This window comes from Panthera leo, chromosome A3, assembly GCF_018350215.1.
Source record: "Panthera leo isolate Ple1 chromosome A3, P.leo_Ple1_pat1.1, whole genome shotgun sequence".
NCBI lineage: Eukaryota > Metazoa > Chordata > Mammalia > Carnivora > Felidae > Panthera > Panthera leo.
This window is the reverse complement of record NC_056681.1, coordinates 74,520,496-74,547,235: the sequence shown is the minus strand read 5'-3', so window position 1 is coordinate 74,547,235 and position 26,740 is coordinate 74,520,496. Positions and strand designations below refer to the sequence as shown.

General features: G+C 42.2%; 1 protein-coding gene across 5 annotated transcripts in view; it reads right to left on the bottom strand.

Moving 5' to 3' along the window:
• CCDC85A (coiled-coil domain containing 85A) overlaps positions 1 to 26,249 on the bottom strand; it is a 267,807-nt gene extending 241,558 nt beyond the window's left edge. For 3 of the 5 annotated variants that reach the window (XR_006200684.1, XR_006200683.1, XR_006200682.1), the window contains exons 1-2: positions 13,265 to 13,448; positions 2,619 to 2,706 (exon numbers count right to left, since the gene is read on the bottom strand). The gene's annotated coding sequence lies outside the window, so the exon portion shown is untranslated. Of the gene's footprint in view, positions 1 to 2,618; positions 2,707 to 3,747; positions 3,862 to 13,264; positions 13,449 to 26,159 lie in introns of those variants that run through there. The other 2 variants (XR_006200685.1, XR_006200686.1) reach the window with 2 other exon arrangements.
• Positions 26,250 to 26,740: the final 491 nt, after the last annotated feature.

Genomic DNA, 26,740 nt, shown 5'->3' with positions numbered 1-26,740 from the left:
TTATTACAGTTTCTTCCAAAGAATAGAAGGGAACGGGGCACTGGGTGGCTCAGTTGGCTAAGTGTCGACTTCAGCTCAGGTCAAGATCTCGCAGTTTGTGGGTTCGATCCCCGCGTTGGGCTCTGTGGTGACAGTTCAGAGCCTGGAGCCTGCTTTGGATTCTGTGTCTCCCTCTCTCTCTGCCCCTCCCCCACTCACTCATGCTCTGTCTCTCTGTCTTTCAAAACTAAATAAAAACATTAAAAAAAAAGAGTAGAAGGAAACACTTCGTAACTCATCCTATCACACCAAAAGCACAAATAGCCAAAGAAAAAATAGGTACCCTGGACATATTTGGTATTGCAAAAGTACTCCACCAAGAAAATGAAAAGACAACACACTGAATGGAAGAAAATTTGCAAATTATATAATGAAGAAGGCACTAGAATACATTTTACACATGCATGCACACACACACATATATATATATATATATATATATATATATATATATATATATATCACATGCATATATATATATATATGTAATCACAACCCAATAATTTAAAAAACAAGTAGTCCAATTTAAAAATGGATAATGTATTTGGACATTTCTCCAAGGAAGACACACAAAATGACTCACAGGCACATGGAAAGATTCTTGATATCATTATCTACCAGGAAAAAGAAAATGAAAACCACAATGAGATATCACTTCACATCCATGAGGATGGCAAAATGGAAAAGATAGACAATAACAAATGTTGGTGAGGATGCAGAGTATGTGGAACCCTCATGCACTACTGCTAGGAATATAAAATAGTGCAGTCACTTTGGAAACGAGTCTGGCAGTTTCTCAAAAGATTAAATATAATTACCCAGCAATTCCAGGTACAGGTATATACTCAAGAGAAATTAAAGCATGTATTCATATGCAAACTTGGACACAAATGTTTACTAGCTGCATTATTCTTTTTTTTTTTAATTTTTTTTTAACGTTTATTTATTTTTGAAACAGGGAGAGACAGAGCATGAATGGGGGAGGGTCAGAGAGAGGGAGACACAGAATATGAAGCAGGCTCCAGGCTCTGAGCTGTCAGCACAGAGCCCGACGCGGGGCTAGAACTCACGGACCTTGAGATCATGACCTGAGCCGAAGTCGGCCGCCTAACCGACTGAGCCACCCAGGCGCCCCTGGCTGCATTATTCTTAATAGCCAAAAAATGGAAACCACCCAAATCTCCATCAATGTTATATCAATGGATACAATGTGCTTTATCCAGATGGATGATATTAATATTATTGGAAAATGGATTATCCCATTCCAATATTATAATGGAATAACAGTCATTAATAAAAAGAAATGAAATACTGAGACCTGTTACAACATGGATGAATCATGGAAACTTCATGCTAAGTGAGAGAAGCCAGTCACAAAAGACTGCATATTTGTCTGATTCCATCATATGAAATGCTTGGATTAGCAAATCCATAGATATAGTAAGTAGATTCATGGTTGTCTAGGGCTGGAGGGATGGGGGGGGGAGTGAGCAGTGGTTGCTAATGGGTACAGGTTTTCTTTTGGGGTTGACAAAAACATTCTAAAATTGATTGTGGTGTTGGTTGCACAACTCTGTGACTATACTAAAACCAACTGTATTGCAAACTGTAAATGAGTGAGTTACATGATATGTGAATTATACCTTAATAAAGTTGTAACTAAAAAGTGATGGAGTGAAGGAAGAGAAGGAACAGGGAGCATTCTCTTTAAATATGTAATATTAAGCACACTCTTTTATCCCTCCCCCAAATTCCAATGAAATGGTGATAAAAAGATTTTTAAAAAAAGACATAATCCCATGTGGACAAATACTATGAGAAAAGAGAGCACATCAAAGGGGAGATGTCAACACAATTTTGGATGCTGGAAACTAGAGGCCTTAGTGTCACCTTACCCTAGCAGACTGAGGAAAGCTGAAGATCAAGCCTACATGTAGGAAAAGACGAGATGGAATACTTTCACTCCAGAAACCTCCAGAAAGCCTCAGAAATTGGAGGCATCAGTTAATTCTGAAGAAATTGGAGGCATAAATTAATTTTGAAGACCAGGATATGGAATAAGGCTGGAAACTGGAGTGCTGATTGAAAGGTTACATGGGGGGGAATTAAATCCGCTTCCTAAACCCATGAAGCTAGGCTACACAGTCCACTCCCATCCCCCCTCTGCTGACTTTGCTCAAGAGAGACAGATGGTTTCCTCTTTTTATATTTTTTTAATTTTTTAATTTGTTTAATATTGATTCATTTTTGAGAGACAAAGAGAGCCATAGAGTGAGTGGGGGAGGGGCAGAGAGAGGGAAACACGAATTCGAAGCATGTTCCAGGCTCTGAGCTGTCAGCACAGAGCCTGACGTGGGACTCAAACCCACAAACTGGGAGATCATGACCTGAGCTGAAGTCAGACACACAACCGGCTGAGCTACCCAGGTGCCCCATTTTTATTTTTAATTTTTTAAAATTGAGGTGTGACACACAACATTAGATTAGTTTCAGGTACACAACATAATGATTCCATATTTTTATACATTGTGAAATAATAACAATAAGACTAGTTAACATCCATCACCTTGCATACTTACAATTTTTTTTCTTCTGATGAGAACCAATAAGTGGTTTCCTTTCTGCAGATGTGGCAGGTCTCAGACTCTGGGCTCAGGACTTGGGGATCTAAGACCAAGAATAGGGAGGAGTGAGATGGTCAAATGAAAACAGGAGAATTGAATACAATGTCGATATTAAAAGGTAAAATCTAGAAATCTCACAGAAAGTAAAACAAGATGGCATAGAGATGGAAAATAAGAAAAAAGACAAGAATATTGGAGGATCAATCCAGATGGTCAAACATCAGAATAGAAGTTCTACGGATAGGTGGGTGGAAAATGAGATCAAAGAAAATGGAGAGAAGAATATAAATATAAAAGAAATAATGCATGAAAACTTCCCAGAACATAAAAGAATGTGTTTCTAAATTGAAAGGACCTACCAGGTATCCATCACTGTGAAATTGTATAACTCTAGGATTATGGAAGACAATGGAACAGTGCCTTCAAAGTCTAAGGGAAATTCTGTCTGACACAGAATTCCATACTTAGCAAAATTATTAGTTAAGCGTGAAGATAGAATGTAGACCAAGAAAAAGAAAGTCATGTCATCTAAAAAATTGGGATTCAACACCAGAGAGAAGCAAGCAAAATACCCAGGATGCTAGTGAAGGGGAGCTGAGCTCTTGGTCCAGAGAGGAGAGAGAAGATAGCTACTTGACAGACAGGAACAGGGACAGGAAGAGGCCCAAAGTTAGAAAAGGGTGAAAGGTCAGAGGGGTGTGGAGGAGGGTGGCTGTGCAAGAGATTACTTGAGATGACTTGATAGAGGGTCTTCAGCCTTCAGTCCTTTAGGGATGAGCTAAATAAATAAACAGAGCCAGTTAATAGCCCTACAGAAAACAAAGGCATCTAGAGGAGAAGAGGGGTAAATTTAGAGAAACATAATTGTAATGGTAGGGTCCTTCCAAACAACCTCATAAATCATTTTCCTCTTCTTCACCCAGGTTTTAAATAATTTGATTTAAAAAAAAAAGTAAAGAATTCAGATGAAGGACAAAATATCACTTTGTTTTTCTTCTTCATGACAAAGGTTTATTTGGCTAATGTAGTTTAGTTTTGAGAGCCAAATGGGCTTTGAACCTTAGAATTAGGCAGATTTTCCCACCTAGACAGGGAAGTGCTCCAGGGAAAAGTTGCTCTTTGGCAACAAACAGCTTCCAGCAGGCAGAAGGATACAGGGCTGATCCAAGTCTACCACCCAGAGGAATCTGCTCCTCCCCTAGAGAGAAGCAAAGTAATAACCAAATAAAGGGGAAGAAAGAACACAGAAATATGTAGGGGAAATCCCACCTCATTGAAGAAAACATTAAGAGCAGAGAACAGGCTCCCCGCCCCACCCTTCCCCACCCCCCCCACCCCCCCACCCCCCGCACTAACAATACCAACATAGCAATTTCACCAGAAATTATAATAGAGCAATGTAAGAAGTGTGAGGGACTGCAGGTGTTTATTTTAGTGAAGACATTAAGACAGCTAAATCCCCATCTTTTTTAAAAAATAAGTTTTTAATGTTTATATTTATTTTTGAGAGACAGAGCAAGAGGCCAAGTGAGGGAGGGGCAGAGAGAGAGGGTGACCTAGGATCTTAAATGGGCTCTGCGCTGACAGCAGAGAGCCTGATAAGGGGCTCAAATTCACCCACTATCAGATCATGACCTGAGCTGAAGTTAGACACTCAGCGGTCTGAGCCACCCAAGGGCCCCTAAATCCACATCTTTATAATAGAAATTCAATACATACAGTGTTAAAATGGCAAGTCAAGAAATGACAATAAAACATATTAGGTGGCAATAAGTAGCCCAAAAAATAGCTAAAACAGCTCCAAGAGTTGAACAAGACAGCCTTGGGGAGGAAAGTCTGGGATGGGGAGGTGGAGAGAGAGAACTCCTGTCTTTTGATATCAAGAGTTGTTAGTGCTGCTGTTGGACTTTTAAGATGTGGGTTAGGTTGGAACATATGAAATTGCCAGTATTTGGACATTTATGGCTTTTTAAAAAGGCAATTCCATATGTTCATATAATTCAACGTAAAAATTTAACAGAAATGTAACTCAAAAAACCTTTTTAATGAAAGGAAAATAAATTCAACCCCCCCCCCCATCCCCCAAGGAAACTTCTCTGTCCCTTTCTCTTAATCTGGTTTGTGTGCTTCCCTGGGCCCCCCTCACAGCTGTGCTCATGTGCTCGCACCTACCTGGTGTTTCCACAGCATTGCAGTCATCTGTGGGCCTGTCTCCCCTGCTGGTCATCACTAATTTGAGGGGAGGCCTCTGTTTATGGGGGGGGGGGGGAGTCTGCCAAGCAACAGGCACAGGATAGGACTCCAGTATTTTCTCGTTTTTAAAAAAAATTTTTAACATTTATTTATTTTTGAGAGACAGAGACAAAGCATGAGCAGGGGAAGAGGAGGGGCAGAGGAGAGAAGGAGACACAGAATCCGAAGCAGGCTCCAGGCTCTGAGCTGTCAGCACAGAACCCTATGCAGAGCTCAAACCCACAAACCATGAGAACATGAACTGAGCCAAAGTCGGACACTTAACTGACTGAGCCACCCAGGTGCCCCAGGATTCCAGTATTTTCTAAATGACTGTGTTAACAGTGCTTGCTGAGTGCCTGTATCAGTGGCATCCTTTCCCAGGTGTTTAAAATAATCCTTTAGTAGTCTCTTAGGATTTCACTCAGAATCACATAAAGCACACTACTTTGAAGTTTATAGAATCCATTCCTGGATTCTATAAACTATAGTCTCCTTTTTTAGGAAAAAAAACAAGTTTAAAAACAAAAACCCATTTTCCCATCCTTGGATCTCCAGCTGCTCACCATGACGCACAGTACCTCTGCAGGTTCTCACAGAAGCTGGGATGTCCTGTGTCTGCGTCAGGAGACCTGACCTCCCTGGGGAGGTCCACAGGCAGTCATTGAGCAGCTCAACTCTGGGGCTGCAGATCTGAAGACCAGGATGTAAATGATGCCCTGTCCCCTCCTACTAATGACACAAAACTTCAACAAATCAGCTTTGCATCCCTAAGTGCACGGCTCATAGTATCTAACTAAATAAGATAGTGCCTGAAACTGTAGTGTTAGTGGACAAATTAAATGAGATCATGCAGGTAAAACACTGAATGCAGGAAGCATTCAGATGTGTTTCTGCTACTCTCTGACATACATTTTCTCCAGTCTGGACTTCGTTTTCCTTTTATCAATGTTTGTTCTATGATTTTCAGCCCAAAGATCATTTTTTGTTCTATAAACAATGAAGATGAACAGAAGTGAGGAGCTCTGATTTTGTGTGTGTGTATTATTGGCCAGAACACAAGAATCCCTTCACATATCAGACCCACACATGCCCCCACCTGTTGCAGGACTTAACTCTAAAAGTAATTTTATGGTTATTGTTGCCCCGAGCACTTCTTATAAGCTCATAGGAATTAAAGCCTGCATAATACCGGTTTTGCCTCGCATCTCTGGCTTCAAGCACTCATTTCTGTCTTTTGTAAGTGTCTTTTTTTTTTCAAGTTTATTTATTTATTTTGAGAAGGATGGAACACAGAGATGAGAGGGAGGGAGAATCCCAAGAATCCAAGCCCTGATGCAGGGCTGGAACCCACGAACTGTGAGATATGACCTGCGCCAAAGTCAAGAGTCGGACGCTTAACTGACTGAGCCACCCAGGCACCCCTCTGCTGGTTATGTTCTAAATAAGCAGCTAAAATAAACAGCTAATAAATAATAATAATAAAATAAAATAACAGCTAATCAGAAAAACCCTGTGTGTGTGAAGGTGTTTATGGAAACAGTACAAAAGAAGAAGCACCAGCTTCTACTCAAAGGAGCAACTCTAATCATGAGACTTTCTTACAGTCTGCCTAGCCAGCAACAGAGATGATGGTTTGGGCCCTGGATAACTTCTGGACATCCCTTCAATCATAATGTATAACCAAATGGCCACTCATCTAAGTAGACCACCTGGATAAGGGAGGACCTAGAGCTCTGCCATTCCCTAGCTGGGGAGCATGGAGGCATCCCTTCTCTCTGAACCCCTGCTTCTCATCTGTAACATGAGGACATTGGACTAAGTGATTGCAAAGGTCAGCTGTTTGACAAAGGTTTACCATTTTAAGTATAGACTTAGGGCTTCTCCTGACAACTAATGTTTGATCTAATGTAAAACACAGTATCTTATTAAAGGAAGCACAGGAGAGTTCAAAAAAAATTTTTCCAGATTAAGCAAAATGTAAACTTTCCATCTCTTTCCATGTTTGTCTTTACATATTCATCAAGTTCTCTTTTTCTAAGTATTCATTCCTCTGCAATGAGACCCCCATCAAGTCTTTTTTTAAATCTATTGTTCTCTTTCCCCAGTAGATGGCACTCCATTGCCACTTTAATTACCTGCTGCCTACAAAGTGCAGATAGTCTAGAAAATAAACAGAGTGAAGAGCATGTGGGAACATTTACCAAACACTGATAAATAAGAGGAACTTGATGTTAATCATCCACCTAAAATATTCACTGATTTTTCTAAAATTTAAACAATTAGGTTCTACATAGAAGGTGTCGTAATGAAATTAGAACGTTTTGATGTGGACATGTCAGATTGTGTTGTACGTTGGAATTGAGTGCTAACCTTCAAAATGAGGAAACTTTGAAATTACAGCTGTTCAAATTATGCTGCCACCCTGATATTTTAAAAAACATTTAGAAAATCATTCTCTGGCAAATAATCTCATGATCAGTTTCTAGACTACATGAGAAAAAAACTCTTGCCTGCTTTTAACAATCCCTTCCCAATAGCACCGTCTTCCTTGATAATCCTCACACTCAAGAGTTGTTTGGGGATTTTTCCCCCTTCGAAAGGCTATTTCCAAATATTCCACACTTGATGAAATTTGACCATTCACTTTTAATTATTTTGGAAAGAATAGGACTCATCCACTCATTGCTTCATTTTCAGCCATGTGTTCTGTCTCCCAGCTGGCTGCTTTTGCCATGGTGTTGGGGCTGGAAGGTAGAGCATGGCCCATATTGTAGGAAGAATTTATTCTAGTACATTGGCAAACAAAAGCCAGTAAATGAAATGGGAAAGTCCTCTAGCAGTGGGAAACATGAGCTCAGAAATTTGAGTTTAACTTCTGAGAAAAGTAAGAAGGTGAGCAAAGATCTCACCAGCCTTGGGTCATGAAGACCCAACCCCTGCTTCAAGCCTGGCAGTGGAATAGGAACCCTGTTACTATCCATATAGGTGTTACCAGGATTGGCCTTGCTGCCTTGGCCCAGAGTTCCTGGGACAGGCCTGGCTATCCGATACCCTTGGAGCTAAAACCATCCCTAGCTGTTACCTGAATGCATTCCTGTATCCCTACTGGCAGGGAAGCCCTGAACTGTTTCCCTGGGAAATCCATTCCTGGTTCTTTACACATTGCCAGCTAGCCCCTTTAATGCATGGGTTAACGCACAAACATGTAACACCCAGCCCAACCAACAACCACCTCAAATCTGACTGATGTGTCCTTACCCGCTCTCATCTCAGATGTTGGATTCCAAAAACTTTATACTAAATCTACTAAAATCTACCTCAAACCCTGCTTATTATTATGGTGATATTCTTTCCCCCACTGCTGTTAGCATCTGTAAACTCCTGGGATTGGGCACCCTGGCTTCTCCAGGTAAGAGATGGACCCCACAGCCCCTATGCCCACCCCATTAACCCACTTCCCTGTGCCTGGAGAAAGGATCAAAATCTTGCCCTAACTCCCTTATTTCTCACAGCTGAGTTCACCCTGAACTTGCATGATCTTCTAGACTTCTGGTTACTGTGAACGATTAAGTTTCCTAGTTGCCTAATCCAGTTCGAGTTGGGTTTTCAGTGATTTGCTCCTGTAGCTCCCTCTGGTGGTGGAAGCTTCACCCACAGGCCAGGATACAAACGTAGTTTTGATGGTCTACTGGTTTATGGGCCCAGTTCAGTGGCTTTCTATGGCTATGAGGATGCAGTTTCAGTTAAACAATAGGGGAATGCCCTGACTCCCAGGTTAGGCTTCCTTGGGCAAACATTCACTGACTCTGAATGACTTTCATATTAATCTTCAACATGTTTTCTCCACAGCCTGATAGCAACTGCCATGGGAACTGGCAAACTAGGATGACAAGGGCAATTCTATCAAGAGCCTCTATTTCTACAGGATTATGTAAAATTTTCTTTTTCCTAATATTTATTTAGCAGATGCTCTATGCTGGTCCCTCTTCTAAGCACTTTTCTTGTAATAACTTATTATTTTTTTTTTTGTAATAACTTATTTAATTCTTAAAACAACTCTATGGGAATATTATGATTATTATCCCCATTTTACAGAAGAAGAGATAGCCATAGGCTGCCTCAAATGCCACAAGCCAGAAAGGACAACAAATATTCATCTTTTAGTTTCATGCACACAAGTTGGTGAATCAAATGAGTTGTTGAGTCCATAAAGAGGCACCAGGCTTACAGCAGTGGCCAAAGCAAGTCTTTTTGCAGGAGCTATGGAACCCAAGAAGAGATATTTGACCTGTGGGGGACACTGTCACCAAACTTCAGTCAGAAATTTTAAGCCAGGACTTTTAGGAGGTTAGCCAGTAACATATGGATAAGGACCAGCTTCCAAACCAACTTAGGAACACAGAAGAGAAAGGATCTAGAAATGCATAGAACATCTGAGATGGACCAACACTGTGGTGTTCCAATAGACTGAGCAACCATCCCAGTTTCTCTGGGACTGAGGGGTTTCCCACCATGTGGAAATTTTAGTGCAAACACCAGGGAGCTTCCAGGAAAACAGAGACATGCTGGTCACTCTATTGTCCAAAGAAGTGAGATTTACTTTCAACTACTAGAAATGCCAGGGGCCTCCTATATCTCCTCAAAGTTCACAATGCTCCTGATTTCGTTGGCTTCCATCTTCCTTCAATATTCAAACAGGGATGGGGTCTATGCATCAAGCTATATGTTACCTTCTGAGGGCTTCTCTAGGTGTTTTAGGACAAAAGAAGGAAATCCTTGGCTTCTTACAAATAGTAATAAACTTGTTACCCCCAAAATGGAACTAGCAGGATTTTTTTTAAGTTTGGATATAAAAGAGTTCAGAACATGCTACCTCAAAATATGCCACTTTGGCATATTGATTATTCTGAATTAAAGGCATTTGAAAAACAATAGGTGCAAAAAGGCACTCTGACCTTCTTTCTTCTTCCTGAAAACAGGGGATTAATTTCCCATGTGAAGGGTGCCTTCACTGTACCAGAGGAAGAAACATTCTTATCACCAGAGACAGGGAGTCAAGGCCAAGAGAAATCTGTAAAATCAGACCTTGTTAAAATAACTCTTATTTTCCTTTTCTCCCCATATATTTTAGTAAACTTCCATATTTTCCAGTTGTTGTTCAAGCCAGTATATGACCATTTCTTTGGATCTTCATTTTTCTTGTGATAGTTCCTACATATTAATGAAATCCTGTTTATCTGTCTTATGTCAATCCCACCTAGGAGGGTGGAGGAAATTTTTATGGCCCCAAATGAAATTCAGATCTCTAAAAGATTGGGAACACTAGGATGGGTGTGAAGGAAGGAAGTAGTGCCACACTGTGAATGACCCTCAGGTCCCTGTTAGCCAGTAAAATGGTAGCCCAAGTGGACCATGAGTCTGAGTTGGTACAGCAGTTGTTATACACAGCAATGCTTATGGGTACTTTTAGAGAAAACAATGAATAAATAACCTTGACTAAAATAAATACATGACTGAAAGAACTGAGAAACAGAAAGCCAATTTGATATAGCCAAGTGGTTTATTTAGCTTTTCTTCCATTTGCCAAATCTAAAATACTCGTAAGAACCAAGAAGAAAAATAACTAGTTCCTGATTTTCTTATCTCCTTTTTGTACCTTAATTCATTAGATTTCAAATGACAAGCCTCCCTGAGTTTGGGTAGACACAAATAGTCCTGTAAATGAAGGGACCTGCCAAGGACTTGCCTCCAGGAGAGCCAGCCCTGGTCCTTCATTAAGACCTACCACCCATGTCCCACCCAGCTGCAGTTTCAGACAACTGTCCCAGAACCTGAGCATTTTCAGTTTGCCATACTTGAATCCATCTTCTTCTGAATCTTGACTTTTGGCTTTGATCTCTTCATTTAATCCTGTGTTTAGCCCCTGTAGACATGATGTTTAAACATCTTCAATCATCAAGGTTTTAGCTACAGACTTTGTCTTGGTTTGTCCTTTGGGTTCCTCAGGTCCCCTATGAGCTCTGATAGGCACTCACAAAATCGAGTCCACTCCCCAGTAAGTCAGATGGACAATATTGGCCAGGAGTCAGGCCTGAGATTCAGACAATCTAGAAACTGGCACTAACTGTTCAATTCCATGGGCCTCGGTTATTTCCATATTAAAATGGAGTGATCCCTGCCCTTGCCCATCATTAGGGTATTCAGACTCCTCAGAACAACCTCATAAACCTATGAAGAAGAGTGTTGTGATACTAAGAACCTCTTTCTATACAACATTACCCTTGCCTATGTTTAAAAATAGTCTCTTTGATTTCAAGCTTAAAAAACAAAACAAAGCAGGCTCCTGGCTGGCTTACTTGGAAAAGCATGTGACTCTTCATCTTGGGATCATGTGTTAGAGTCCCATGTTGGTTACTAAAAATAAATAAACTTAAAAAAAAAAAAAAAAGCAAAAAACAGGCAATGCTGAGCCAGACAAGTAAAGCAATTAGAAGGCTTTAAGTAAATATTTTGAATTGTTAAAAAGAAAGATACTGTTTAAAACTGATTCCCACATTTGATTTATATTCATGCCTCCAGCCTAGAACCAATCAGCAGTACAGCATTAAGAAACCACTGATAAACCCCATTTGGTATAATAAAACGATGACCATCATTATTACTCCAAGAAAGAGGACACAGGAAGTAAAGACATCACTGCCTAGAGAATTGCTAAACAGGATTAATAGGAATGATCCAGGCAATTCCATTTTTCTAGTATCAGTGAAACCATATCTCTTGCTTAGCACTTTCTCCAGAAGTGTCTGAGTCAGACTTTGGTATCCTAGAGGTCTGGTTTTGTGCTAGTGCTCACATGCTCAGGTTCAGAAATAAGCTTCCTGTTGGAAAGAGTCATCCAAGCAATGAGACAAGCTTTTTGATTGAATACCCTGTATAGCCGCCTGTGACTCTTTCTTCCATTTGCTTTCTCCTTTATGTCTCTTTGAGATAAAATTCATTCAATCTTTTGAAATAGAACACATCTGCTTAACCCTGCCCAAAAGAAACTTCTACTGTCCTATTTATTTTAATAGCCATGTGATCTACTAATGCACATTGAACAGCAGATATTAAACAGAAGAAATCTCCCCCTAGTCGTGCTTTACCCATTAAACACATGTGAATCTGTGATGATCTCGGCTTTTCTTGTGCCTGATGACTAATTGAGTTTGAGACAGTGGCTGTCAAATGCTGCAAAAGGAATGATTTATGCTAAGGATATTTTTGGTTTCTGATATACCCAGCTTCGGAGGGAAGAAAAGAAGCCGTTACTGTATCAGGATTGTGACAATAGGCAGTTTCTAACAATGGGATCGCCCTCCTACAACCCGCCAGTCTATTAACTTAAAGCATCGAGTTCCCATCTTTGCTTTCACCCCCTGATCCTGGGCAGGCGATTTTGCAGATTTTTATTTGCATTCGTTTCAGCTGCAACATTTATTCTATTCCCAGTTATCCTTTCCTGAGATCTTCCTGAAGCTGCCACTGGGAACCATGGAAATAAGAGATAGCCTCTGTGAAGAACCAGCTGCTGGGCCCAGCCCACCATTCAGATGTTATGTGTCCCAGCCTGGCCCCTCTCTCAGCAACAGCAACTCAGGAACACTCTAGCTATTCACAGAGGAAACCCATTTCCTGCCAGTAACTTGATTACCCTTGTTCTCACTTGGGACTCTGAAATGGCAGTAGGTGAATAAAAATTGGAGGCTGATGTGTATGAACTAGGTTTATAATACCACCCTCTTGGGGTGTGGGAGTGAGTAGAATAGGGCAGGTGGGACTAATTTTGAATTGTTTTAACATAACACAGAGTGCACAGCTCAGAGCCAAAACTATGTTGACCTGTAAGTTTTAGAAATACTAGTAACATCTACATGATGAATTTTGGTGACTGTTTATCTGCCTGACCACTTTATCACAAAGTTAATTTAATCATAGCCAGATTTGAAAGACTAACATGGGTCACAGTGGGAAGAGACTTCTGACTTTTTTTGACATTGCTTCACTGGATCTTCTGCTGCCTCTAGGAGTTGTCTGTTTCGGGTTCAGGAACAGCATAGCCCTCTGCCATCTGCAAATCTCCTCCAGGCTCTACTGCTCCGGGGGGGGGGGGGTCAGTCCTGCCCCAGGTAACTGTCAGAGTACCCTCTAGTCAGCTCACTGTCCATACCCCACTCACTAGCACTCACAGCCCCAGACACTGACTCCTACAAGGTTTTTCTGATACCGTGTTAGATGGGTCTTTAGTGTGTGCATAGAAATGGAGGCAAAATGCCTCGATGGAGTTATATACCCAGGAGTGAAGCATTCAAAGGACAAGTACTCACATTTCAGGGTAAGAGTGGGAAATAGTTTTCCTCTCACCTCCCTCTTCTTTCATGCTCTACCCTTCCAGTCTGCCATCAGGTGGCCAGTGCCTCCAAGCTGCCTCCACAGTTCTGCAGCTCCTCTCCATACTGTCTGCTCCCTATGAGGGGCCCCACACTTTTCCCTTTCTCCAACAATGCTGCTCAGAACATCTATCAGCAAGAATCATGTGATTGGGTTGTGACGCTCAGCTGTAAGAGATAGACACTCATCTCACACTTAAACCACAAAGGAAATTCACATAGATGGGAAGTTCAAGGGGAAACTGACTCCAAGAATAGCTGGATCCAGGGGTTTAGACAGTGTCTTTGGAACTCTAGAGCCATTTCTCAGCTCTGCCATTTTTGGTCTCAATTTCATTTTAAGATGCAGGCTCCCTATGTGTTAGCAAAGAGGATCACAGGAAGCTCTATACTACCTTGTCCTTCCAGCTAGTGGTCCAAATACAAACCCCAGGGCCCACTCTGGTTGACCTAGCCTAATCACGTATCATCCCTACATCCTTTCTTATAGCCAGGTGGATTGCGGATTCTGATTAGTCAGCCTTGCGTCCTATACTGACCCTAAAGCACTTGGAAAGATCTCCCCACTGAAAATAGGAGTTTTGTTGCCACAAAGAGGTGGGTCAAGAGGCATGCAGGGCAAACATAATGATAGTTATGATAATAGTCCTCTACACTGATAACAATGCTTCCACCCAGATGAATAGGTCCATAATTGAGAAATCTCCTCCATTAATAACAGGCTAGTAGGATTCATGACCTTTTAGAACCATTCCAATCATATTTCGTGCCTGTGGCTGTTAATTGCAGCCATATATAACTCCCGCAAAATACAATTATAAGTGTAATCCGTGGACTATTCCTCTTAGAACTGACCCTGCTTGGACATCATCCTCTAAAGCAACAATGTTCAAATTTGTTTTTAAGTGCCATGACTTTCTTCAAATAAAATTGTATGTAAATTCTGATGTATAAAATAGAAGCAAGCTGCTCTACTTACAGCTGACAGTTCAAAGTGCTGAAGCCTGAAGAGGCAGACACGGATATGGGGCCCAGCCCACTCCCACTCTGTGGCCCCTAGATTGCATCTTTGAAACCCTTGGGACTCCTAAAAGAAAAGTTTGCAAACAATAGATCCAACTGCTCTGGGCACCAGGCTCTTAGCTACAAATGTTAACTATCTCAGTTTCCTTACCATAACCATATGTGAAGGAACTCAATTATCACACCAACTCAGCTGAAAAACTGAGTCTCAGAAGAGTTAAGCAGCCTTCCCAAAGCCATACATCCGGGTCTATAAGTGGTAAAGCTAAATTCTAACCCAGTATTGCTTACTTCCAAACCAGTCCCCTTATCTCTACCCCATTAGAAACTTGGCACATAGGACAGAACACTAATTGAAAAAAGCAGGACACGAAGTTATATATGTCTAATATGATCCTACCCATTTAAAGATATAAATGTGTGATTAAATTATTAGAATATTGAAAAGGAATATACTAAAGCATATTTTAACAAATCATCAGGGTTGGTAATTACATTGATTATGAGAATAATAGCTAAAATCTGAGTGCTTACTACATGTCAGAGACTTTGCTAAGGACATTACATAAATTGTCTCATTAAATCCTCATAGCAACCACTTGGGGCAGGTACCGTAATTTTTCTCATTTTACAAAACAGGAAATAGTAAATGACTTGCCCAAAGTCATACAACTTGTGAGTTCTGGGCTCAAACTCAATTTCTAAAGACCTTGCTCATAACAATACACTCTGGTGCCTTTCACTAATAAAGAAAATGTATTTATTTTTTTAATCAAACAAAAAATTAAAGATTGAGATAAAATCAGATCTGAAACCAAATTTTCTTCAACACATGATTACCTAGCAAGACATGGGAGCTTCCTGGTGCATTGTCCACTATAAGGGTTAACATGGGTTTCCGAGCCTGTCAGCTTTCTTTGGGCCAAGTGCCTTCAGGACACATCACCCTGCAACTATCCAGCCATGAGAGGTACCTTCCTTCATGCTGGCTCAGCTCATGCCCTCCCTGGGAACCCTCACTGGGTGGTCTGCTCCAGAACTAAGGTTATATGACAGGGATCTAATCACTGTTGGTTTGAAACAGCCTGTCTATTTTCCCAGACTGTGATTTAGTACACGCTTCTCTTCTATCCCCCTTTTGCTACCAAGTCTCTGGTTCATTTGCAGGCAGAGCCTACGTTGCTCACTTGTAGGTAGTCTTCAAAGGATGGGCTGCAGAGGTCCACAAGTCACAGCCACAGCTTCAAAAATGGGCAGAAAAGGCAAAGTTGCCAGCATAATTTTCTGTTGACCAGCTAACTAGTCAGCTCCTGCCTGTCTCCTGAACTCAAGTCTGTGCCCTGACTGAGGCCCCAGCACTTCTTGGCAGAGTTGATTTCCCTGTAATGTGTCTGTTCTGAAAGCAGGTAGCTGGTGAGGTGCCTCTCTGGCACCTCCTTGTCTCCATCCTTGACTGTAACAATCCACGTGTCTTCAAAGGGACACTGAGCTGATTATGCCTCCCTGAGATAATCAACACTGTCCTGTAAGCTAAGCAATTCTGAGAGCTGAATTTCTTTTTTTTTTTTTAATTTTTTATGTTTATTTATTTATTTTGAGAGTGGGGGAAGGGGCATAGAGAGGGAGAGGGAGAATCCGAAGCAGGCTTCGCACTGTCAGCTCAGAGCCCAACATGGGGTTTGAACCCATGAACCGTGACATCAGATGTGAGCCGAAATCAACAGCCAGATACTCAACCGAGTCACCCAGGCGCCCCATAAGAGCTGGATTTCTGCATCCATCAGGAATGGGGCTGACAGCTACTCTGTCAGCCAGCTCACAGCTGTTTCAGCCTGTGGCTTCTTTTTCCTGGAGTGGTAACACTGGTCCACCTGGAGCCCAGCTGTGGCACCTTAACTGTCAGGGATGGCTGATCCAGAGCAAGTCTATGTGATTGATAACCCTCTGAGGATTCTAGTCTTTGGTGACTATGGACTTTCTCTGTCTTGTCTCAGGGCAACACAGTGTATTACAGCAATAGTGTCCACTGAGACACTAACACATTACAAAGGTGAGGAAAGTGTCTGTTATTAAATGGGTTTGGAAAATTCTGCCTCCATAACATTTATTGGAGAGTCACAACTCTCATTAGAATATTCAGGGGCCTGTGAAATCTTGCAATAAAGAAATCTGCTTAGTATGGCTACATCCAGTGTTGCCCAAACTTACGTATAAGGCCACAGCTCACACCTTAGTCCCCCAGAACTCCTACTGACCTCACATTGGACACTGGTGTTCTAATGAGCACGGCCTGGAAAACCTCAGTGGCCTCAGAGTGGATCCAGTAATCATCCAGTTATGTCTCCAGCTAGCTCTACAAGAGTCACTTCCCTTATCTGGGTCTCAACTTCTTCACCTGTAAAATGGGCGTTAGATTAAAATTGTTTTCAGGGTGCCTGGGTGGCTCAGTCGGTTAGGTGTCCAACCCTTGGTTTTGGTCCAGGTCACGATCTCACGGTTTGTGAGTTCAAGCCCCACACCGGGCACTGTGCTGACAGCACGGAGCTTGCTTGGGATTCTCTCTCTCCTTCTCTCTTGCCCCCCTGCTCACACACACTCTCTCTCAAAACAAATAAGCTTAAAACAAAATTTTAAGACTTTTCCAGTGAATCCTGAAGGAACCCTAAAGGGTCCATGGATCTACTTTAGGTACTTTCTCAAGGGATAAAATAGAAGAGAGGTCAGCTTGGAGCCCTTGAAACCCCCTCAGCCACAACTAGCACAGCTTTGTTGGCAGCTATTTTACGTATAATCAAGTTTTCTTGGAAGAGATCCTCTAAAGAATACCTTTTGGAAGAGAAAGCAATGGGGAAGTGATAGAAGGGGAGGAAGAGTGTGAGGGTGTCCATTGCCTTCTTGTTCACCGACAGTGCTGACTTTCCCAGTTTGGTTATCAGTTTAGCGCCACTGTGCCACCCACCACATACGCACACACTCCCAGGTCCTCTGCTAACCAAAGGCTTGATGTGACATGATCTGACACCCTCATGCTACCGGCAAACCTCTATTCCCCAAGTGAAGCATACGAACTACCCAGCTGCTCATTAAAATGCAGATTCCTGGGCTTCACCTCAAACCTACTGAATCAGAATTCACAGAGAAGGGACTTAAGAATCTGCATTGTAATAAAATCCCCAGGAGATTCTTAGCTACTCTGAAGTTTCAGATCCACTGCTCAGATCTTGAGAGCTTGGAATTTTCCATCCCATGAGATATTTGATCCCCTCCCAGCTCTGGCACAATGCTAGAACTCGGTGACCACCCTTACCACAGCCGGGGTGCATGGGCCCAGGGAGAATCTCATAAGCATGCCCAGAGCATGCTAAGAGTGAGGCCTGGGGATAAAGGGCCAGTATCGTTTGTTAGGAAAAGTCTGAAATGAACACGGAGAACTAAAACACTGCGGTGAAGGAGGTTGGAGCTGGAGAAGCAAAAAGCAAGCTAGGGAAGGTCTGTGTGGCCAAAACAAGAGAAAGTCTGGCTGAATTCCAGAGATACAGGGCAACACGTGGCTGGCTTTTGTTTTGTTCTTTTTAACTTGTTCTGGCTGGGTATTCGTGTATTACCAGCTGGGGTTGGCAGGGGCAGAACAGGTCCCTTAGAGAGATGACAGGGAAGTGGCAGATGGAAGTAGGCTCAGGATGAATTGTTTTCCTCCTTCCCTCCCCCTCCCCCAAAGTGCACGTTACCCCAGAGGTCACTGGGAAAGGATGAGCAGGCTTTTGGGACAGATCCTCCCTCGTCCCCAAGTGCACTCTGTCTTTCTGAAGCTAAACAGCAGTCAGATGGAACCCACTCAACAAATAACAGCTAGAGAGCCTTCTGGGGTTCATGATCATGTGACAAGGTTAAAAAGCAGAGCAGGATGAAATCACCAGGGAAAGTCCCTAAATCCCAGCACCCAGTTTCTCTCTAGCAGGTTCTGGATTTTCTACCTTAGTGACATCAGTGATCTCAGATTTCCATCAATCCTTCCTCCTCTGTCACATAAAGTATATGGCTAAGAGAATAGGCTTGGGTGTCAGACAGACATGGGGTTGAATCCTGGCCCTGTGGCTCACACTCTGGGAAGGTTAGGTAACTCCTAAAGCTAAGGGTGGGTAAGTGGTCTCATTTGCATGGGGTATGATAATGGCAGTGCATGCAACATTAAGATCCTTACAAAGATTCCGTGAAGCAGTGACTGGACAGTCCTGAACACCAAGCTTCTTACGCATCTAGATTTTTATTATAATTTTTATTATATGCTGCAGGCCTCTACACAGGCTCTTTCAAATTCATGTAGCAGAGAGTGTTCCAAGCCTCCCGTGATGGTCAGAAGATATTGAACTGAGCTGAAGGACAGGGAAAAGACAAGAGCCTGCAGAGAGGGGAAATGCAGGAACTCACATCTGCATAAATCAAAGACAGCAGGGATTTGAAAGAGACATGGGTGCCTTTCACACTAGTTCCTATACAATTCAGAGAGAGACGGGTTTTCTCGTTTGTTCTACTGAACCTGTAACACAAAGTGAAAAAGCAATAGCACAAACCAACCGATTTTCCTCATAAAGAAGAAACAAACAAATACATATAGGATTCCAGGGTGCTTTCTGTGGAAGAAACACAGATAGGAATGAAAAGTTTGTGAAAAGGCATCCAGAAGGGATGTGCCTTCTCTGACCCCATCATGCTGCTCCTGCCCGTTCATTACTGCTTCTCTGCTAGTGCTGGTGGAGCCTCTGCCTTCCAGGCTGAGGTTCTGACAGGTTAACACACCTCAGAATCACCTGGGGGGCTTGGGTCAACAAAGACTTCAGGGCCCACCCCCGAGTTTTTGATTGGGGGCCCAGAAGTGGCACCCAAGAGTTTGTATTTTTCACAGTTCCCAGTGGGGTTTCTGGCCAAGGTCCTCATTCTGAACAGCACGGGTCAAATTCCATCCCTCCTAAGCTACTGAACCCTTTTATGCCCCAGGTGGCTCATCTATAAATTGGGGATAAGCACATTTACTTCACAGGGTTCTTGTGAGGATTAGTTACCCCTCATAAAGTGCTTAGGATGCTTTCTGGAATTTATTAAGCCCTCAATAAATGTGAGCCATATAAGCCATAATCCCAGAGAAGGGGCTACAATCAGGATGCACTTTGCTATAAAATCCTTCATACTTGCTTTACAGAACTCAAGTCGTCCCTCAGAATGGGTTCTTTTCTCCTTGTGTTCATCACTACATTCATTCAAGCTTTATTAAAATTAACAGTACCTAAAATGTACTGAGCACCCAGCATGTACTAGGAACTAAGCAATTCACATGGGTTCTTTCTGTCACCTTCATAACAATCCTGTGAGATGGGCCGAACATCCTGCATTTGCAGATGAGGAGAACGAGAATGCCAGAGTACTTAAATATCTGAAATATCTTGCTCTGGGTCCCATAACTTCTAAGCAGCAAAATTGGGATTTGAGCCTCCTAATCCCATTTGACTACAGAGCCTATACCCTTCTCCACTCCAGACATAGCAAATAGGTTTCATCGCCCAGTCATCCCATCTGCTAATAGTCACCTGGGGTACAGCATTTTGAGGCATAAATATTGTGATTCAAGGGGATGTTTTGCTGGAATTGATTAGAAATGTGTGGCTGCCATGCAGCTAGAGAAGCGGGTGTCAAAACATAGACCGGATATTTGCTGCCCTGCATTTTGCTATGGCAACACAGATGGTGGTAAAGTTTTCCTAATTTTATTGGAGATTATATTTAAATACACGCAAATCAGGTGAATGCCCCCAGGAGTTACTAATGATTTCAGATCTGTAGTCGAGCTCCTCTGCCCACTGTAATTTAATTTACATGGTATTTCAGTGCACAATGAAGCAAATAGCCATGCGACTAAGCCACATCTGTAGATGGTCCAAAACCATTTTGTTGTTGTTGTTGGAGTTCCAGAAGGGATACAGTGCTTTAAAACTGTCAGGAGATTATGTGACATGATTGATAGATACTCTAGCAAGTTTCTGGAAAGTATGCAAGGATTTAAAGAGGAAAGAGACACTCCATCTTCAGGTGACACTGAAAAAGCACAGCTTCAACCTTCTGAAGTTGATTCCTGATTGTGTGAAGGTATTTTCCAATTCCCTTAAACCCATGGTTCTCAAATGTCAAGGCACAGGAAAAATTGGCATTAGGAAATCTGTTTAAAAAGCAGATCTCCAGTTGCCCTGGGAGATTCGAATCCAGACCGTCAGGGATAGAGCCAGGCAAACTGCTCATTAAACAGATACCACAGAGTCTTAGGACCACACCTGGGAAGCCCTGCCTTAAGCAATGCTCTAGAATAGCAGCTCCCCTTGTTTTTCAGTGTGAGGAAACCTTTTATTCAAAAAATTTCTCAGACGTCACTTGATAGCAGCTGAGAAAATGCAGGATGGCCAAAAATTACAATTCATTTTGTATGATTATAGATAAATAGGTGTTTTATTTACCATAATGATATGTATATAGATATTTGAGAAAGAATAAGAACTCTGTATAAAAGATAGTGTTTAATCCATCTGTATGCAATGCTCAGTGCACATAGGGATTTCAAAGCTTTTGCAGATACTCTGCTAACCTTCCAGCCACCCCTCCCCCAATCCTGCCCACCCTGCCTGCAGATGTTCACAGGCCAAAGTGGAAAACCAATGACTGAAGTTTTGATTCCTGCCCACTCTTTAGTACAATTTCCCATTGGCATGTGGAAGAGACATCACCTACTGAGTGGGAGAGAAGAAAAGTCATATTCATTGAGCACTACCATGACAGGAGTGGATCCATATTGGCCGATTTATATACATATTTTCATTTAAAAGCAGGAGTCCAATTCTTTCTTCCATCATCTGCATCAACAGAGTAGAAACCCAAATATGATTAATAAATTCTCATTTTACTGTAAAATCAGATATCACCACCTCTTATATCTCCATTCCAGTTTTTATGCTTTTTGTGGCTAAAATTCACATTTGAAAATAATAGAGAACAAACTGAGGGTTGATGGGGAAGTGGGGGAGAGGGGAAAATGGGTGATGGGCATTGAGGAGGGCACTTTTGTGTTGAGTACTGGGTGTTGTATATAAGCGATGAATCATAGGAATCTACCCAGGAAACAAAGAGCACACTGTATACATTGTATGTTAGCTAACTTGACAATAAATTGTATTAAAAAGAAAAAAGAAAGAAAGAAAATCAGAGGAAAGAAAGAAAGAAAGAAAAGAAAGAAAGAAAGAAAGAAAAAGAAGAAAGAAAGAAAGAAAGAAAGAAAGAAAGAAAGAAAGAAAGAAAGAAAGAAATGAAATAATAGTGAACCAAAAAAAAGTGTCTGGCATCTGTCAGGAAACACTATGCTGACAATAATGAAGATCTCACAGGAGCGCCTGGGTGCCTCAGTCAGTTAAATGTCCAATTTTGGCTTAGGTCATGATTTCACAGGTCATGAGTTTGAGCCCTGCATCAGGCTCTGTGCTAACAGCTCGGAGCCTAAAGCCTGCTTCGGATTGTGTCTCCTGCTCTCTTTCTCTCTCTGCCCCTCTCCAGCTTGCACTCTCTTTCTCAAACAAAACAAAACAAAACAAAACAAAAGACCTCACAAAAATCAGGTTGGGTTGAGTACAGGAGATTCTATCACTAAAGAGGTACTTATTCGGATATTTTTGAATGGTCCTTATTCTGTTTGCCAAAATCAAAACTCTTCTCAACTTTAGACACTGAGAAACGGGAAGGCAGGATTGTCTTTCTTTAATAGAGTAACTGGGTTCTAACAGATGTGGCTTAAATAAGATTATGATCCAAATTACATTTTGCTTCAACTCACATTCAAATTGGCTGAGAAATCTCTGCGTAGATGGTGGGCGATGCTGGTCTAGAATTCAAAATTTACAGAGAAAATCTATAAAGCGCATGTGGACAATGACAAAATGGAGGTATGTAAAAGACAAAGGGAAACACAGCACAATTGTCAGTAGCCAGGAAGTGCCGGCCAGAGCCCCAGTCCTGCCTGGCCCTGAAGGACCGGCTTGACATGACCATGTATTCGTTTGATATTGTCCTAAGTCGTAACAATGAGGACCTAGATTGTGGTGAAGACCCAATCTTAAGAACTCAAGGACAAAAACACTCAGAAAGCTGGCTTAAATCAACTGTACTCTGATCATTTCTAGCTGGGCTATGCTCGCATTAAAAACCATCAGGCTCGTAGATGATTGAGCTGTAGTTCATTAAGAAATGCTTGGAGGCTGATGAGAAAGGAGAAAATGAGAACTGTTTCATTGGGAGAATTTTTTTTTTAATTGCTATTTGTCTTCTTGACACCAAGGAGAAGCACAAGGAGATTCAGCAGCTGCATTTAGTTTGCAATGACCTTTCCCCTCTGTTGAACTCTGACCCTGCTGTTTCAATCACCCAGACACGAAACGGGCAAGGAGATGGTTTAAGAGCATTTTCCTTTGTAGTGTGGTGGGAGGGAAAGAAGTTGAGAAGAAAATCTCTCCAGCGAGACAAATTGCCTCTGGGCTTTGGCTGACAAAGGGTTAACAGAACATCAGGTCCAGTTTCCTGCTCAGCAGTTTAATTGCTGCAGCCAGGGAAACATTTGAGGGAGAGAGGGCTGTTACTGGGGACCTCATTTTTCAACGCCCTGTCAGAAAGCTAGTCCACTGAATGGGCTGGCTACAGAAACCAGGAACTGGGTCCCTTTTCCAAATTCAGATGACTCAGATTCTATTGACTTGTCCCTCAGGAGAAATTCTCTAGTTGCTGACCACCCTTGGTGTCTTCCATTTGTTATTAGATTATTTCCCTGGAGAGGCAACCCACATAGAGGAAGTGTGTGTGTGATTTCAGAGCAGAGTTTCCAAAGATGAGCATACGTCAGTCACTAGGAAGGCTTATTAAAACAGATAGTAGGCCTGCTGTTAGAGTTGTTTCAGTAGATCTGGGTGAGGCCCAGAAATTGTTTGCATTTCTAACAATTTCCAGGTTGTGCTGCTGCTGGTGGTCTTAGGACCACTTTGTGAGAACAAATGTTCTAAAATATACTTTCCACTGTCTTCTTTCTGCCTGAATAATTACACACACACACACACACACACACACACACACACACACACCAGCATAATAAACATTACAGGTGTTTAAAATGCCAATTTTTGTTATCATTATTAACAACTACATGGAGTACCCACTGTGTACCAGTGTTACTAATTTTCTAAGGCAGGTATTGTTGCCCATTTTATCAAAGTAAGTCCTGATCCAACCCAAGTCTGACTCCTAAGTTCATGCTCTTTTTTTTTTTTTTTAATGCTTATTTTTTTGAGAGAGAGAGCATGTGCACCAGCAGAGGGGGTGGAGGGACTTGTTGAAACACACACGGCTACCTCCAAGTTTGTGCTCTAGTAGGACTGGTGTGAAACCCAAGAATTTGCACTTCTAACCATTTCTCAAGTGATGCTGAAGCTGCTGGTCCTGGAACCACACTTTAAGAACCAGTGTTTTAGAACAAGCCTTCCTGGATTAACTCAGCTTCTCTGATTCATCTTATATTCACTGATTCAGCAGACATTGCTGTTGTGACTACTATATGTGAAGCTCCTTTTTTGTTCTGAGGATAAAGCTTTAATCTAAGGTGAAAACATTTCTGCCCTCACAGAGCTCACTATCTAGAAGGAACAACCAAGCAGAAATAATAAATATACAATGTGACAGGTGATCCAAAGAAAGACAAAAAAAAAATAGTGGGCAGATGGAGGGATGCTATTTTAGTGGTGTGTTTACCTCTCAGGAGAAGTATCCATCAGAGCAGAGACCTAAGAGGTGATGGAGGAAGCCAGTGTGGACATCTAGATGAAGAGTGTTCCAAAGAGGAATTAGCAAGTACAAAGGCCCTGAGACAGAAACATGCTCAGTGTGTTCAAGGAGAACTAAGGACACTGGTGGACTTGTGGCAGAAGGGGTGTGTGCAACAGAAAGTGGTAAGAGGTGAAATTCAGATTTAATAGGTATCTGCATTTAAAAAAAAACTCCCCTGGAGACTCCAACACACATCCAGGTTGGAAATGACATCTCAGTTGCCCTTATTTCTAAAGCTCATCCAACTTTTCTCAGTTCTCATTAACAGTATTTTGGTGTGCGATCTGAGAGTAGATATATCCCTGGAACACAAAATAAGGACTGCATCCTCACAGGGTAAGGTTTATTGGGCATGCCAGGCACTGAGCTTTGTATGATTGTCATTCAAAGAAATCATTTCTCCCTCTTTTTAAAAAAATTTTTAATGTTTATTTTTCAGAGACAGGGACAGAGTACGAACAGGGGAGGGGCAGAGAGAGAGAGACATAGAATCTGAAGCAGGCTCCAGGCTCTGAGCTGTCAGCACAGAGCACAAGGCAGGGCTCGAACCCACAAATTGTGAGATCGTGACCTGAGCGAAAGGCGGATGCTTGACTGACTAAGCCACCCAGGCACCCCTCATTTCTCCCTCTTATACAACAGCCTGAACCAAGCTTACATCTTGAGTGTGGAAATGGAAGAAAAAGGCTGAATCCAAAGAGGAAGGAAGAGCTTTTGGTGACAGACAAGATACAGATACATAGGAGGGAAAGAATGGATATGCGTGGCTACCCATGGGGACTTGGAGAGGGAATGGAATTTACATCAGGACAACAAGGGGCCTGATTTTATATAAGCCTATGTGAATCAAATGGAAGTATGTGTGGGTGGGGGGAGGGAAGCTGGCCAGGGAAGAAAGAAGAGACACAGAATCAATCTATATACCTGAGACTGATACTACACTGCATGTTAACTAACTGGAATTTAAACAAAAACTTGAAAAAAGTTGTTGTTTTTTTTTAAAGCAGAGTATAAGAAAAGTACACTACCCCACCAGTCTATCACCCCAAGCTGCTATTTCCAACAGAGCTGCAGCAAACACAAAATGGACAAAGGTCAGTTCTCCTGTCCTTCAAGCATATGGGTATGTAACCAGCTGGCTTTGTAAGAGGGATCTCCCATTATGGAGAACACTTTATCCCATAAATAAGTCAGACTCAATTATTTTATATCAAAACAATATCTTAGCTTTTTAACGAGCACAACTGCCAATACCCACAGTCACGCATTATGAATCACTATTTGCTCCTTCCTACACTTTCTAATTTCCTGCTAAGGAGACAGGGCTGAATGGGGTCATTAATCTGAATTAGAAATACTGTGACCTGCTCTGCACTTTGCTCGCTAACACTGTGTGGCAGAGCTGGATCTGGAGGGGGGTTTACTTTCTATACAGTTCTGAGGAAGAGGTGGGGCCATGAGGGAGATACTGAGCGAGTTTTCACTTTTAAGCCTCCTTTAATGCTGGGTGCATCTCACAGTGGGCTTTGAAATCATTGCTGTCATTCCGATGCCTTTACTGAAGCTGTTGTCAAAAGGCAAGCTTTGCTCAGCCTCTGTCTGGAACTCTGGAAGACTCACCTAAGCAGCCTAAAATAATGTGCTCCCTTTGTTAGAGAAGGGGGACTTGTGTATTTTTCTGGCTGAATTGACATAGCTCAATGGATGTTTCACTGGTGATGCCATGGAGGGCAGACTCTGAAGAAAGCAGGACCATCTGAAAGGCAGTTGGTTCAATAAGTCTCTCTTGCAATTGCTTGCTTATTTCAGAGGGAATGCAATGAATGGCCCTTGGAAAAGCTTAGCTGCAAAGCATGCTGACTTTGTGGGCTGAGAAAATACACAGAGAGAAAACTCAAGTTTATTACATTACCTTCTTTTTAGGACTCTGGTAAGAATTTTGATGGACTTTCTGGGGCTAATCGGAGCTGGGGACTCTCTTCAGAGGGTTAGAACCAGCCTTGTTCTCCCCAGGCCTCTGAAACAGAACCACAGATTAGAACAGACACCTAGCACAGCGTTTGGCCAAAGGATGCTGTTTTTGACCTACCCCACTCCATTCTGACCCCTAATTGGTTACACCCTTTACTGCTAACAATACTATGCACTAGAAGTAAAAAGTGAGTTCCAAAGGGTTGGAAAAATTCCCCACAGGCAGGTCTGTGAGGGTCAGTCTGCAGGTGCAGCCCCAGTGTTCTGAGGCCATCCAGAACAGCTGCATTCCCTCAAGTCACTTCTGGGTGTCTCCCCCAGACCCAGAGTGCACAGCTGAAGGAACTGTGGTCTGAGCTGAGTCATTCATCTGTCCTATCTGCTGGGCCCCACCGCACTATCCCAGAGACCTTGGAAGCCGGGAGGATGGGACCCTCAAATTTTCTTTATAGCTGGTACATGGAAACTTTGCCCTTTCTGACTCATCTCCTGCCTCCCTCACCCCCTTCCACAGTCCTGGGT